The following is a 13,553-nucleotide window of genomic DNA, read 5'->3' on the forward strand; positions in this document are numbered from 1 at the left end:
CCTCCGGACCCTCTCGATGCTGGCCACATCCCTCCTGAAGTGCAGCGCCCAGAACTGGACACAGTACTCCAACTGTGGCCTGACCAGTGTCGCATAGAAGGGGAGGATCACCTCCTTGGACCTGCCTGTGATGCATCTGTGGATGCATGATAAGGTGTGATTAGCCTTGCTGACATGGCCCATGTTCATTTTAGAATTGATAATGACTCCAAGATCTCTTTCTGTCACTGTGCTTTCAAGAAGGGAGTTCCCCAGCCTATAGGTATGCTGCTGGTTCTTTCTGCCCAAGTGCAGTACCCTGCACTTGTCAGTATTGAATCCCATCCTATTCACATTCGTCCACCCCTGCAAACTGTCCAGGTCCAGTTGTACCCTGTCCCTCCCTTTTAGCATGCCCACCTCACCCCAAATCTTGGTGTTGTCAGTGAATTTAAACAGGGTGCTTTTTACCACCTCGTCCAAGTCACTAATAATGACATTGAACAGTACAGGCCCAAGGACCAAGCCCTGGGGGACTTCACTGCCCACCTTCCTCCAAGTCAAATATGACCCATCCACCACCACTCTCTGGATGTGGCCCCAAAGCCAATTTATGACCCATCTGACTGTGTATGCATCAATGCCACAGTCACCTAGCTTTTTAATGAGAATGGGGTGGGAGACAGTGTCAAACTCCTTTCTGAAGTCCAGAAAGACTACATCCACCGCGACACCTGCGTCCAATGATTTTGTGACCTGATCATAGAAGGCTATCAGGTTGGTCTGACAGGACTTGCCCTTAATGAACCCATGCTGGTTGCCCTTCAGAATCCTCTCCCCTACTGGTCCCTCACAGATGTGCTCCTGGATAATTTTCTCAAAGAGCTTCCCCAGGACCAAAGTAAGACTTACGGGCCTATAGTTGCTTGGGTCCTCCCTCCTCCCTTTTTTGAAAATGGGGACCACATTGGCCTTCTTCCAGTCTTCTGGCACCTGACCAGAGCACCACAAGTGCTGATTTGAACATGTCCAGCCCCTTCAGAAGTTCCCTAACTCGGTCCTCCCTGACCCTAGGCCTGGTGGAGTCACTCCTGAGTCTGTCCTGAATCTGGGTGGGGGAGATGTCCCGGTCCCTGCTCAGAAAAATGGAGGCAAAGTATTTGTTAAAAAAGGTCTGCTTTTTCATTTGGTGCCATCACCAGATTGCCAAGTATATCCTGCAGAGGCCCCATGTTGCCTGGTGCCTTCTTTTTACTCCCTATGTATTTAAAACACAACTTTTTGTTGTCTTTGATCCTTGTTGCTAGCCCTAGTTCCGTATCTGCCTTAGCCTTCCTAACAGCCTCCCAGAAGCCTGCACTTTGGAGGAATAATTCTCTTTGGTGATAGCCTCCCCTCCCTTCCACTGGATGTACGCCTCCTTTTTGGCTTTCAGATGTTGCTGAGTGCTTTTGGCCCAGGCAGCTGCAGTAGCACTGGGAGCAGCCTCACCAGTAAGCTGTGCGCACCAGTAAGCTGGCGCCCCAGCCAGTGGATATGGGCAAGAGTACAGTGCTGGCTGCTCTGGCAGAGCTTGGACCCCATATAGAGTGCTGCAGGGGCAGCCTCAGGCCATATTGCCTGGGTGAGCTCTGCTGCTAGCACCCCTGCCTCTGCCTCCCCACTCCCCTCACCCTTGGCTTGCTGGCTTCCAGGACCTAGTGCTCAGGCTGCCCCCTCCCCACGCCACCCCACATGTGTGCACCCCCCACCCACACCCAATGTCTCCCCCATGTACCCCTCTCCCCCACAGGATAGAAACATGCAGGAAGTGGATCTGCCCAGGCCCTGACTGCATGCCTTGGCTCCATGCTGTTACTGCCCTGCACCCCTGCCCTGTGATCCTGGCCTCACCTACCTGTCCCACTCTCAAGCACCACTCCCTGCCTGCTAGCAGTCCCATCCCACATAGGGAGTTTTGGAGAGCAGCACCTGCAGGTAAATTGGAGGGAGGGAGGGATTGAGGCCCTCATAGTGAGGGATGGAGAGAGGGAGGGAGTTGGGCAGGGCTGTGGCTGTTGCCTAGCCTGGGCAATGATTCATAGATTCATAGATGTTAGGGTCGGAAGGGACCTCAGTAGATCATCGAGTCCGACCCCCTGCATAAGCAGGAAAGAGTGCTGGGTCTAGATGACCCCAGCTAGAAACTCATCTAGCCTCCTCTTGAAGACCCCCAGGGTAGGGGAGAGCACCACCTCCCTTGGGAGCCCGTTCCAGACCTTGGCCACTCGAACTGTGAAGAAGTTCTTCCTAATGTCCAATCTAAATCTGCTCTCTGCTAGCTTGTGGCCATTGTTTCTTGTAAGCCCTGCCCAACTCCCTCCCTCTCTCCATCCCTCACTATGAGGGCCTCAATCCCTCCCTCCCTCCAATTTACCTGCAGGTGCTGCTCTCCAAAACTCCCTATGTGGGATGGGACTGCTAGCAGGCAGGGAGTGGTGCTTGAGAGTGGGACAGGTAGGTGAGGCCAGGATCACAGGGCAGGGGTGCAGGGGCGCCTTGGTGAATAAATACTCACCAATTCCCTTCTGTGCCCCCGTGATGAACTTAAAGGCAGCCACAAGGTCGCCTCTCAACCTTCTCTTGCGGAGGCTGAAAAGGTCCAGTTTCTCTAGTCTCTCCTCGTAGGGCTTGGTCTGCAGGCCCTTGACCATACAAGTTGCCCTTCTCTGGACCCTCTCCAGGTTATCCGCATCCTTCTTGAAGTGCGGTGCCCAGAATTGCACACAGTACTCCAACTGCGGTCTGACCAGCGCCCTATAGAGGGGAAGTATCACCTCCCTGGACCTATTCGTCATGCATCTGCTGATGCACGATAAAGTGCCATTGGCTTTTCTGATGGCTTCGTCACACTGCCGGCTCATGTTCATCTTGGAGTCCACTAGGACTCCAAGATCCCTTTCCACCTCTGTGCCACCCAGCAGGTCATTCCCTAGGCTGTAGGTGTGCTGGACATTTTTCCTCCCTAGGTGCAGCACTTTGCATTTCTCCTTGTTGAACTGCATCCTGTTGTTTTCTGCCCACTTGTCCAACCTATCCAGGTCTGCCTGCCGCTGTTCCCTGCCCTCAGGCATGTCCACTTCTCCCCATAGCTTTGTGTCATCTGCAAACTTGAACAGAGTACATTTGACTCCCTCGTCCAAGTCGCTGATGAAGACATTAAAGAGTATCGGTCCAAGGACCGAGCCCTGCGGGACCCCACTGCCCACACCCTTCCAGGTCGAGACCGACCCATCCATCACGACTCTTTGGGTGCGGCCCTCTAGCCAATTCGCCACTCACCGACTGTGCAGTCATCCAAGTCACAGCCTCTTAACTTGTTCACCAGTATGGGGTGGGATACCGTATCGAAGGCCTTCCTGAAGTCTAGGTATATGACATCCACCCCTCCTCCTGTGTCCAGGCGTTTCGTAACCTGGTCATAGAAAGAGACTAGATTGGTCAGGCACGATCTGCCCGCCACAAACCCGTGCTGGTTTCCCCTCAGCATAATTTGCCCTGCCGGGCTCTCACAAATGTGAGCCTTGATAATTTTTTCAAAGACTTTACCAAGGATGGAGGTGAGACTGACTGGCCTATAGTTGCCCGGGTCCTCCTTCCTCCCCTTTTTGAAAATGGGGACCACATTAGCCCTTTTCCAGTCCTCCGGGACTTGGCCCATGCGCCACGAGCGTTCGAATATTCCCGCCAGTGGCTCTGCAATGATGTCGGCCAGTGCCTTCAGCACCCTCAGATGGAGGCCATCCGGGCCTGCCGATTTAAAGGCATCCAGTTCTTCCAAATGACTCTGCACCACCTCAGGATCTACTCATGGAAGTCTGGCGCCTTGCTGCTGCCTCTCTACCACCCCAGTGAGAGACTTGTCGTGCCCCTCACTTAGGAACACTGAGGCAAAGAACTCGTTGAGGAGTTCAGCCTTGTCCCCCCTGTCTGTCACCAATTGTTTCTGCCCATTTAGCAGGGGTCCTATTCCTCCCTGGGCCTTCCTTTTACTCCCAATATATCTATAAAACAATTTCTTGATAATTTGTTGTCTTTTACTTGGGTTGCCATCCTCAGCTCCATGGTAGCTTTGGCCCGCCTAACTGCCTCCCTACAAGCGCGAGCAGAGAAGGTATATTCATCTTTAGTGATTTCACCCTGTTTCATCTTTTTATGTGCTCCCCTTTTGGCCCTTAGGCTGCCCTGGATTTCTCTGGTCAGCCAGGGAAGCCTCCTGGCCCCTTTCCCTTTTTTGCCTCGCTCGGGGATTGTCATGCTTTGTGCCCGAAGGATCGTTTCCTTTAGGCACAGCCACCCTTCTTGGGCTCCCATCCCTTCAAAACTCCTACTCTGCAGTGCGTCCTTGACTAATCGCCTGAGTGCATTGAGATCAGCTTTCCTAAAGTCTAGCACTTTCACCCTACTAGTTACCTTACCCACTCGCCGTCTTATGTTGAATTCTATTATTAGGTGATCACTGTCTCCCAAATGGCTACCGATCTGGAGGTCCCCTATCATGTCATCCCCTGTTGCCAATACCAGATCCAGTATGGCATTCCCCCTAGTGGGACCATGCACCTCCTGTGTCAGGTGGAGGTCCTGTATACAGGTTAGAAACCTGCGTGAGCAATGGGACCTTGCTGTCTGCGTCTCCCAGCAGATGTCCGGGTAGTTTAGGTCCCCCATGACTACCGCCTCTTTAGCTTTTATGGTCTCCGAGAGTTGCCTCAGGAGCCCCGCATCTATTTCTTCCCCTTGGTGTGGGGGTGTGTAGCAGACCCCTACCACCAAATCCCTTGGGATTGGTGCAGACCCCTACCACCTGTAGGGGTCTGTAGCAGACCCCTACCACCAAATGCTTGGGGTGCAGGTAGGGAGCAGGATGGAGCCACAGGAGGCTGCGAGGGGAGGGGGGGGATTGGCTATCTACCACTATGTGCACTCTGGTGGGAAGGGACATGAGGCCCCCAGATTTGTGTGTGGGGTGGGTGTGGGCTGCCCACTGTGAACTCAGTCTCTACCCTCCTCCAGGTCTTTCACAGCCCAATAGCTGGGACTTGGCATGGCAGGGAAGAATGGGGCCAGGTGGGGAAGCTCAGTGCCACTGCCATGAGCCCCGTGTCACCATGGAAAGGAGCCCCCTACCTGCCCAGCAGGAGGCACAACTCCATACCACAACCCCTGCTGCTGCCAGGCATGTAGGGGGCACCTTGCCATGGTGGCGCTTGGCTAGTGGCAGTGGAACTGAGCTTTCCTGCTCAGCCCCGCTCTGCCCTGCCATGCTAGGTCCCACCCGCTGGGCCATAGAGATCCTAGGGGAGGGCAGGAGGACAGGGAGCATGAGCCCATACTGGGCAACCTGCACCTGCCTCCCCCACCACATGGGCTCTGCTCCAGCCATGCCACCCATTTTCTGGGTCTGTAACACACAGACATCCATCAGCTATCAGGTGCTTTGAATGCTGAAACACTTCAAACTACTGCAGTAGCATACCGCTGTGGTTCTCCAGCCAGGGTCTGCTAAAGCAGGTTTCAGGGACCTGCTGCTCCACTGTCCCATCTCCCTCTTCTTCTCCTTACTAATTGGGGACGGTAACAGGATCAACATTCTATGCTAGCACCTTATGCCCCTTGAGTCATATCTACCTGCTGCACTCCCTGGCCCTCCTCCTTTCCTGCCACACCTTTGATGTTATTGTCAATATACTGGTGTGGTGGTCCCTAGAAACTAGGAGTAGCTTCTGTGGCGTTCCCCCCTTTTTTGGCACCATGCCTTGGCTTCTCTATTCAACCTCAGTTTCAGGGTCTCCATACTTCCCTAGAAGTTCTTCTCCTTTAAGGCAGTCCCCTGCTCCAGGCCTCAAACCACTCTAGAGCCTTGAGTTATCCTATATAGGGAAGGTTTGTTAAATGCCCCAAGCCCAGTTCCATTCTGGTCATCTGCCCCAGTTCTGTGGCCCAGGTGCTGCTGATTTCCTCATCAGTAGTCTCCTCTTCTGTAGTTAGTGGCTCACTTTATATGGGTGGTTCACACTTGCTACTCCTTGCCATTAAGCTTTCTGCCATCTGCCCAGCTATGTTCCCACTTCCTAGCAACAAGGATAGGGATTCTCTGTTATAGCAAGCTAGAGAAGAGGGAAAAATAAAGACCACTACAGTGGTGAGGTAAGCAGTGGTTTGTGGGGAGGGAGGAATCTAGGTGGTTTCTGTCATTAGTATTCTGATACTCCCATCCCGGATTCCCAAACATCTCCTTTCCCTTTCTTGGCAAACTATAGAGGTAGAGTGGATTGGGGCTGGAGAACCTGATTGCAACAGTGGTGGGAGCCCCAGGAGGTGGCAAGGGTCTGGAGACCCAGCATTTGAAACACTTTAATTGTTACTTCTGTCCATACCCTGAGAGATTAGCTCTGTTGAAGGGGTGCTTGTAGCTGTGAAAGTGCTATCAAAGGGAAGCAGATGACCTTGCATCTGTCTCTGCTTCCCTTTGATACCTTGCAATCAACTCTTAAGAACAATTTCAAACTAAAAGCCTGAGTCCACTGATATGTGGAGCCTCAGTGCCACCTGTAAACATAAGAGAGTTTAAAGACAGAGTTTAGAATAGCATTTTCTACTTTAGTTCACTCAGTCATGGCATTAATCAATCACTATATCCTTCTCAAGAAGGTGATAAACCTGGCAATGAAACTTGGGCATATGATCTTAAACCCAAGGATGATTGACTGAGCAGATAGAAAGAAAGATGCAGCATGTGCTGAAAAAGTAGGGTGTTGATATATTCCTGGTAGAAAAATGGGTTTTAGATTTCAGGTGAAGTACTGTAAGAGCATTCTGCTGTCAATATTTTAAAAACAGATTAAATGACCTTTTCCTTTAAGCAATGTGTAGCAGACTGGCTGACAAAAGAATTGCAGCAGACTGCACACACTCGGCTGTAGCACTTTGGCGGCTTGCAAAAGCTACAGGCCAGCTGTAGGTAGTAGGCATTGATTGCAGGCTGCCTAGGAGGACTGGGCCAACTGAAAAAAAGATGATTAGCTGGTCACAGGAAATTAAAAGCCTAGAGAAGAAACTAGTGGGAAGAGAGAGACTGAGACAGGGAGGAGACAGGAACCAGGCTAATGGCAGCAGAACTGAGCCAGTTTACTCCTTAGGGTCTGGAAAGAGAGACAGGCTGTGAGGTTGGAAGTAGCTGCACCACAACAGGACCAGAGCTGTATTAGAGTTGTGGAGTCAGACTGAGAAGGAAGGCTGCAGTGAGGAGGGAGCAGCTGTGAGCCACATGCAACTTTTCAGGTCTAGAGGAGACTCAGGGTTGTGAGTGCACCCTGTATGGACTATGCTAGATTTATGTAGGTGATGGCTCCTGAGAGGCAAGTGTGCCTAGAAAATAAAGAACAGTGGAACGTTTAAAGCCTTTTGAGCTATGCAAAACCCTAAACCTGCTATACGATGCTTTATCAGAACTTAGTTTCAAACATTCACTTGTTTATGCTAGAAAAAAGCAGAAAGTCCATGTTGCAGTGTTCCTGACTTACAATGTCAAGCAATGAATAAAAAGCAAAACTCCACTATGCTGCTGTGAGGTCTTGATTCTGCCAGGTAGCTATGGATCAAATAATAGGGAACAGATGATAAGCAAGAGGTGTTTTTGTTTAGTTTTTGTTTTGTTTTTGTTTTGTTTTTTTCTTTAAGTATTCACAAGTGGATGGAACCAATAAGTTACAAAAATATTGGGAAACTTGTTTTGTTACTCGATTATTCTACTGTGCCTTCTGAACACTGAAAAAAGTCAGTGTGACTCCTCCCTTGAGGAAAAGCTATCCATCCCGGAGATGGCAGCTCTGTATGGAGGGTTTGGGTAAGGTCAGTTTGACAATCTGCAATGCCAAAGGCAGATAGTTTACCCAATCTGGAGATTAAAGTAGTTTAAACAGGACAGTTCAAAGAAAAGGCTGGGGTGGGGGGGTGGGGGGGGGGGCTTCCTGCCACTGTGTGCACCCCTGGGAAGGCAAGGGGGGGCATGTGCCTTCCCCCCAACCTGTATGCAGGGTGAGGGTGGGCAGCCACTGCACATGGGGGCTCTGCACCCCACTGCCTTTGCCCCAACAGCTGCACAACACCATGTGCCTGCCACCATCATGGTGTCATGCTGCTCCTGGGGCAGAGGCATCAGGATGCAGAGCCCTAATGTGCAGGCGGCAGCTCACCCTTGCCCCACACACAGACTGGGGGGGCACATGCCCCTTCTTGCCTTCCTCGAATTGCACGCAGTGGTAGGAGCAACCCCGCACCCTGGATGAGGGTCCTGGGCTCCAAGCCTCCCACGATTTGCCTTGTCCCTGCCTCTACCCCACTCCCTCCCTCACTGTGGGGGCCTCAATCTGCCCCCCCACAAAGCCCCTTCCCCTTCACAGAGTAGACTGAAACTTGCCTGGCTGCCATGCTGGTCAGTAATACATATGCCAGGGCTGCGATCCTGGCTCCATGGCTGAGTGTTGTGCTGATCCCCCCACCACTGCAGCAGCTGGTCTGCCCTGCAGCCCTACCAACTGCCCTGCATTTGGGGGAATAAGCCCCATTAGTCCTGGCTTTCTGCCACCTATGCTTAAGAGCTAACTTATAAATAAAGAGAGTAGAGGTAAAAAAGCACATCGAACATGGTTTAGGTCAAAGCGTACTGCCACCATTTTCTCAGCACTGATGTGTGCTGCACCACTGATGCACATGATGCACAAGGCTGCCAGTGTGCATCAAGTTATGTGCTTGATCAGACTCACTTGAGCCTGCTCCGATGTGCTGGATTTGAGCCTGCTCTGATGCATGCCCTTAATGTCTGTTTTATTTCTAATTTCTTTATCTCTAAGTTAGCTCTTAAGTTTTGGCAACCAAAGAAAGCAGCAAAGCAGGTGTCCCATAAGCAGCTGTGAATATACCATGTATCCATGTGCTGTAGAACCAGACAGTCCTTGTGGAAGGTGTTTGGCTCAAGCTTATTTCAGTTATGCTTTATTACAAAGCTCATTTGTGCAAAAAGAATATAGTAAGACTTAGTTACCTCAGCTTCCTTGATCTGAATTCCTCTCTTCTGAACTCAGATTCCCACTCTGTGAAGGAGGAGAGATCCTCTATCTCTCTGAGTCCCCTGTTGGTTCAAATTACATTCTGTGTCCATACCTTTCCCATTTGGTCATTCAGGGTTTCAGTGAGGTCCAAGTGACAGGGCCCTCTGTTCTGTATGGCTAGGTGATTAACAAGACTCATTCCTAAAATCCCTCTAGGCTTGTCTTCATTGCCTGCCCCATTGTCTCATTTATGGACTCTTCCAAGGCTCAGATCCTCAAACAGTCTTTTACTTCTGTATAGCTTCCTCAGGGAATACTCTTTTCCCCTCCCCAGTTGTTCCTGCTGGGCAGCAAGCTCTCCCTCAGCTTCCTACAGAGGGATGCCTATAAGTACTCTTTACTACACTGGTATAGATCCTTTTCATATTATGATCCTGCATTGATCATTACAGCACTGAACCTGCATTTGTAGTCTGTCTGCAGTTCCTTCACTCAGCTTAAGTCTCTGCTTGAAGTAAGTAAAAGCTTCTACTACTGCCAATTTGATGCAACACAAATCTAACTGTACTTACAGTCCACAGGGAAAAACAATTTTAAACTCTTTGTTTTTTTACTTTTTGAAACCTTATTAAATGTATGTCATGTCTCCCATTTTACACAACTATAATTATAATGGAAATCTAAAATATTTGTATTCAACTACTGAGACAGTTGAAAATAAAATGTATTTAGGTATTATGTAAACCTTCTTCCAGGCATTGGATGGCAGTGATAAGGACAGGGTTCAGATTTAGCAGTTAAACAACAACTTCCTAAATCTGGCTTGAGCTCCTACCCACAACCTTGGGAAAATAAGATAACTGGGTTTTCATAGAATCATAGAAAATGAGGTTTGAAAGGGACCTCTGGAGGTCATCTAGTCCACCCCCCTGCTCAAAGCAGGACCATCCCCAACTAGATCATCCCAGCTAATGCTTTGTCTAGACTGGTCTTGAAAACCTCCAAGGATGGAGCTTCTACCACCTCTCTGGGTAACCTGTTCCAGCACTTCACTGCCTTCTTACTGAGAGAGTTTTTTCCTAATATGTAGCCTAAACTTCTCTTGCTACAACTTGAAACCATTGCTCCTGATTCTGCCATCTGCCATCACTGAGAACAGTCCAGCTCCATCCTTTTTCAAACACCTCTTCAGGTAGTTGAAGGCTGCTATTAAGTCCCCTCTCAGTCTCCTCTTCTCTAGACTAAATGAGCCCAGTTTTTCCCTCAGCCTCTCATAAGTCATGTGCCCCATCCCCCAAACCTTTGTTGTTGCCCTCCACTGGACTCTCTCCAATTTGTCCACATCCTTTATGTAGTGGAGGCACGAAAACTAAACAGAGTACTCCAGATGTGGCCTTACCAGTGGTGAATAGAGGGAAATAATCACTTCCCTTGACCTACTGGCAACACACCTACCAAGTATCCCAGTAGTCTTCTTGGAAACAATGGCATACTATTGGCTCATATTCAGCTTACTGTCCACTGTAACCCCCAGGTCCATTTCTGCAGAGCTGCTGCCCAGCCAGTCAGCCCCCAGCCTGTACTGGTGCATGGGCTTGTTACATCCTAAGTGCAGGACTTTGCACCTGTCCTTGTTGAACCTCATAAGAGTTCTTTTGGCCAAATCCTCCAATTTATCTAGGTCACTCAGAATCCTAGCCCTACCCTCCAGCATATCTACCACTCCCCACAATTTTGTGTCATCTGCAAACTTGCTGAGGATGCATTCTATGCCATATTCCAGGCCATTGATGAAGACACTGAACAAAACTGGGCTGAGGACCAACCCCTGGGGCACTCCACTTGATACAGGCTGCCAACTACACATGAAACTATTCATTACTACCCTCTGAGCTGAATGCTGCAGCCAGTTTTCTATCCACTTTGCAGTCCATTCATCCAGCCCATACTTTCTTAGCTTGCCTGTGAGAATGTTGTGTGAGACAATATCAAAAGCCTTACAAAAAGGTATACCACATCCACTGGTCCCTGCCATACACAGAGCCAGCCATCTCATCATAGAAGGCAATCAGGTTGGTCAGGCATTAATTGCCCTTGGTGAATCCATTCTGACTGTTTTTAATCACCTTCTTCTCCAATAATTTAGAAATTGATTCCTTGAGGATTTGTCCATGATTTTTCCAGGAACTGAGGCGAACCTGACTGGTCTGTAGTTCCCTGGATCCTCTCATTTTTAAATATGGGTATTATGTTTACTCTTTTCCAATCATCTGGGACCTCTCCTGATAACTATGAGTTTTCAAAGATTATAGCCATTGGTGCTACAATCTCATCAGCCACCTCCCTCAGAACCCTCAGGTGCATCCTATCCAGCCTTGTGGGCTTCTACATGTCCAGCTTTTCTTAATAGTCCCTAATCTGTTATTTTGTCACTGTTCACTGCTCACCTCCTCCCCAAACTGTGCTGCCCGGTGCAGTAGTCTGGGAGTTACCCTGTCCTGCGAAGACTAAGGTGAAAAAGGCATTGAGCACTTCAGCCTTTTCTGCATCCTCTGTCACAAGGTTGCCTCCTCCATTCAGTAAAGGACCCACACTTTCCTTGATCCTCCTCTTGCTACTGACATACTTGTAGAAACCCTTCTTGTTACCCTTCACATCCCTTGCTAGCTGCAACTATAATTGCACTTTGACCTTCCTGATTTCACCCCTGGATGCCTGAGTAATGCTTTTATACTCCTTCCTAGTTATTTGTCCAAGTTTCCACTTCTTATAAGATTCCTTTTTGTCATTTAGTTTACTGAAGAGTTCCCTGCTAAGCCAATCTGGTCTTCTGCCATACTTACTAGTCTTCCTGTGTTACCTCTCAGCTCCATGTTCTTGGGGAACCCTGGCACAGAACACAGCCTGTCTGACTCACAAAGAATTCCCACCCCCACCTCCTCTACCTGAACAAAACTGATTACGATGCAGTGGGAGACATACCTAAAGCCCTCCAGATAAGGGAGCAACTGCCCTCAGTCTCATTTGCATCCAGGATGGAACCAGATGACCATTCATTTACATGGGAGATGGAGAAGAGAAAGCCTGAAGGAAAGACTGCAGTGAATTCTGGGGTCAGAGAATCAGGGGAGCACTGCATGATGGGGAATCTGTGCTCCAAATGCTAATCAACCTACATTTACACACACCCAGCTCAGCATTTATCAGACCAGTTACAATCTGGATTTACAAAGGACCCCCCCCCCCCCCTACTCCTGGCCACCCCCCCACCCCCATCTAACCAGAATTAAGCATAAGTAAGGCTTAATAGGCATCTCAGGCCATACATTCCCCAGTCCCACTATGGGAGGCCTACTTAAACTTGATTGACTAAAACTCAGTTGCCAGGTTAGGGAATGCTGAAGCAAAGAAACCGAGTCGGAGTGGATATGGGCAACATTTGAACAATGGTAAAGGGTTCATCACAGTGTCCAGCCTGTTGGAGCCCTGACCACAAGTGTTGTCATACTTTTCCTGGGATGACTGGTGGAAGTCCTCCCCACAAAAGGTTATGAACACACCAATAAATGCCTTAAGTCTGTTAAAAGACTATAGTAAGATCTGGAAAAGTCATGCTAAGCTGAGCCTTGTTCACAACCGGTAAAAATCCAAAACCCTGATGCTGCAAGCTATCTATTGTTTCTGAAGAAACAATGAGGTATCCCAATCAGTATATCTGTTATCCATAGAAATTTCAAGCTGGCTCCTAAGTGTCTGGTTACTCCTTAACCTTATGTTTTTCCTGATTATCAATCAGTTTCTTGAGATGTTCCAAACCAGATAACCCCTTGTCAATAGGAAAGACAATTATTTGCACTATTAAGAATGCTTTGAAGAAGCTGAACTGAGGGTATAAAAATCTGTAAAAAAAAAAAAAAAAAAAAAGGCAGCAAAGTGTGTGTGCTTCAAGAGGAGAAGTCTCTCTGACACCATCCTCTGTTGTTCTTGAGAAGCTGGAAGAAACAGATTGTCTCCCTTCAAGGATTGTGCTAAGAACTTTACCTGTCAGTATTGAAACCCAAGTGCCTTGGACTGATGAGATCCCAGCTTTCGCTCTCTCTCTCTTTTCTCTCTAGGCATAAATTTCTGAACCTGAACTGTGTTAGTTAAGCTTGAACTAAGTTTCCCCAAATACTTAGTGAAACCAGGGTAGTATTGTAATTGTGTTTGTTTTCCTTTCCATGTCTATTACTATTAGTACCATTATATATTTCATATACTTAGCAATAAATAACTTTTATAGTCAAACTGGTAGTAACTGGGTATATTCTTCCTTCTCTACTTCTCCTTCCCCACTTGCTCTGCAGCAATGCTTCTTTTACCTAAGCTAAAGATCCCTGTGAAGCCCAAAAATACTGTGGGGTCTGCTCATCAAGAGGCCAAAGATTGGGATGTGCTGAGTTTGAAACACATAAGGGGATCAGCTTGTACAGGCTGATTGACCCA

The sequence above is a fragment of the Alligator mississippiensis genome, chromosome 10 (genome assembly GCF_030867095.1).
Source record: "Alligator mississippiensis isolate rAllMis1 chromosome 10, rAllMis1, whole genome shotgun sequence".
NCBI classification, from domain to species: Eukaryota; Metazoa; Chordata; order Crocodylia; family Alligatoridae; genus Alligator; species Alligator mississippiensis.